At 34.8% G+C, this 3,160-nt stretch overlaps 1 protein-coding gene and 1 long non-coding RNA gene across 6 annotated transcripts in view; one reads left to right on the top strand and one right to left on the bottom strand.

The window, feature by feature from the left end:
* LOC106875510 (uncharacterized) overlaps window positions 1-3,160 on the top strand; it is a 337,304-nt gene that overhangs the window by 223,236 nt on the left and 110,908 nt on the right. For 3 of the 5 annotated variants that reach the window (XM_052966003.1, XM_052966005.1, XM_052966004.1), the window contains exon 4: window positions 401-573. The exons of the other annotated variants lie outside the window; for them this stretch is intronic. The gene's annotated coding sequence lies outside the window, so the exon portion shown is untranslated. The remainder of the gene's footprint in view (window positions 1-400; window positions 574-3,160) is intronic. 5 annotated transcript variants of the gene reach the window in all.
* LOC106875513 (uncharacterized) overlaps window positions 1-3,160 on the bottom strand; it is a 34,789-nt gene that overhangs the window by 7,627 nt on the left and 24,002 nt on the right. The gene's annotated exons all lie outside the window — the stretch shown is intronic.

Raw genomic sequence — 3,160 nt, forward strand, 5'->3', positions numbered from 1 at the left:
TGTGTGTGTGTGTGTGTGTGTGTGTGTGTAAGTGTATATTTCTATGTACAACTGTTTGTTTTCTTTTTTTGTACTTGTGAAAATCGAACATTAAAATTGAAAGAATTTGATTTTGCTTTTCTTTTGTCAAATTTATCTAAGCCGAACCTTCAAGGTAACTGTCAATCCAAATATATACGTACGGATGTGTATGTACACAAACAGACAGACAATCAGAGGGACAGACAGACACATAGATAGATAGATAGATAGATAGATAGATAGATAGATAGATAGATAGATAGATAGATAGGTAGATAGGTAGATAGGTAGATAGATAGATAGATAGATAGATAGATAGATAGATAGATAGATAGATTTCAGCTTATTGATTTCATCTTTTATCTTCTGCTTGTTTCAGTCATTGGGAAGCAGCCACACTACGGTGCAGCCTTGAAGGGTTCAGCAGAAAGAATCTACGCTAGCAATTAGTTACGGGATGTAAACAAGCCAATACTGGTTGTAAAGCGGAGAAACATAACAGGAAGTTTACAAAATGAGTCGGAAGGAGGGAAGAGGCAGTATACTGTGTTGGTTAGTGTATTTTAATTTCATTCTTGAAGATGGCACATGAAACTGGATAGTTATGGGCGTGTTATGACCCTATGCTAAATTGGTAACACTTAATAGATAAAGTTATAAGTAACACGGGAGTTAAAGATCACTAATATGAACTCAAATAATCTAGTAAAAATGTATACATTCAAAAGAAGACTGACAGACGTACGTGCCCGCAACGTATAACATACACATATATACAAACCCCATACTGGCACAGGCACGAATATATATGATTTATAAACATACACATATCTATAAACAAGCATATGTGTAATTATGCGTGTGCGTATGTGTATACACAAAGACATGCGTATACATACACACATATATGTGTGTGTTTGTGTGTGTGTATACACATACACATATACATGAACATACATAATATATGTATAAAATACATAATGAACAGACTAATCAGAAACATATCAATCAGCTTATCCAACATATCAGTTAATAAGGAAATCTTTAATGAGACCGCTTTATACTTTGATGAGGTCCTACGTAGAAGCTGATATAATGAGTTGATCAAATACATAGTATATACAGAATTTAAGACACTCATGAATAATGATATACATGTTAAAAAGAATAGAGAGACGAAGACTATTGGTAGAGTGACCCTAAAGAAAGTAACGAACATTATAGATAATCCCATAGGCGCAGGAGTGGCTGTGTGGTAAGTAGCTTGCTTACCAACCACATAGTTCCGGGTTCAGCCCCAGTGCGTGGCACCTTGGGTAAGTGTCTTCTACTATAGCCTCCGGCCGACCAAAGCATTGTGAGTGGAATTGGTAGACGGAAACTGAAAGAAGCCTGTCGTATATATGTGTATATATATATAGTTATGTGTGTGTTTGCGTGTCTGTGTTTGTCCCCCACCATCGCTTGACAACCGATGCTAGTGTGTTCAGCAAAAGAGACCAATAGAATAAGTACTAGACTTACAAAGAATAAGTCCTGGGGTCGATTTGCTCGACTAAAGGCGGTGCTCCAGCATGGTCACAGTCAAATGACTGATACAAGTAAAAGATTAAAAGAGTAAAGAGTAAATCCCCATGAACAAGTAACACTCAGAACAGACTTAAGTCAGTTCTGAGTGTAATTTGTTCATGGGGATTATTTATGTAAACGTATTTATATAAACGTAAATACAGAAAAATCAAAATTATCCCGAGTAAACCTAGAACCCAAAGGCGAAAGAATGAAACACTCAAATAATAAAGATCTAAGCACCCGGCCTGTGTGAATATTGATATGAAAGCCAACGATGATCATCTAAAGAATGGCAGCACCTCGGATAACCACCCATTACATATAGCTAAAACCAAATAGATATGAACTAGGGAACATAAAGTAACCTGGTACATTACCTCTTTCTCTCTGATAGTTTGACATCATTAAAAAAATGCTTTCATCTCCTGCACAGAGATCGCTAATTATGTAACACTTCCATAGGTAAAATCCCATATTCTAGAACGATGTCTTTTTGATATGAATTGATCTTGGATTAAATAAAAATATAATGGGTGTCTCACATTAGCTAAAACACCGTTCTGGGATGAGGACAGTGTCAATAAGACCGGCATCCAATACAGTACTTGACTAGTCCACATTGGTTTAGTGATCCTTGACGAATATAGGAAAACGTCTAACTTGAAACCGTAGCGAAAAGGGGGTAAAGTGAATGCAGGATCCAGTTAGAATTGCTGAACTCTCTACATATACAAATTGTAATTAGAATAAGCCCACGACTGCATTATCTATGAGGAGAATTTCGTTAATCTAATAATTTCTAGTATAATACTGATAATTATTTTCATCGGCTCTGGAGGAATAGAAAGGTAGCAATCATTACCCAGAGGGATTTGAATATGTTACATAACTAAACACTGCTCATTATAGAAATTGTTCAATACTCTACCACCTCTGACAAGTGAAAAACCAGGATAATTGTCAACATAATAAATAATATAAGAACTTCCATCACGACAGTGTTAAGTTTACCAAGAATAAGTCATCTTCATTTGAGTTCGTTTCACCATCTTTAATTAAACAAGAGTGAAATGAACGATACGAAAATGAGTGGCTAGTTAATGAAAAAAGATTTTTAAAAAAACAGATAACAAGAAGCTCATCAGTTTCCGCATTCATTAACTGATGCAGAAAAGTGACTATTTGATAATGAAAGTGAAAATAGAATAATAGATAAACTCAACAGTCAACAAAGTAAATATTTCATTGAATGATTTAGACTGCAGTTCTGCAGGTACTGAAAATGGTTTCGTTGTTATATATATATCAAAATAGAATTGAATTACAGGCAGCGTTGTGTCTAATTATTTATATGCAAAGCTTCTAAATTTTCGATGTGTCAGACAACTACACACGCACGCACACGAACGCAGATACATGCACGCACACACACACATACATACGCATATATATGTATATATCATGTATGTACATGTACATGTATACTTATTTCATATATACATTATATCCCTCTCTATATATAGTGTGAGTGTGAGTGTGTACATATATATATATATATATATATATA

The sequence above is a fragment of the Octopus bimaculoides genome, chromosome 3, assembly GCF_001194135.2.
Source record: "Octopus bimaculoides isolate UCB-OBI-ISO-001 chromosome 3, ASM119413v2, whole genome shotgun sequence".
In the NCBI taxonomy this organism is placed as follows: domain Eukaryota; kingdom Metazoa; phylum Mollusca; class Cephalopoda; order Octopoda; family Octopodidae; genus Octopus; species Octopus bimaculoides.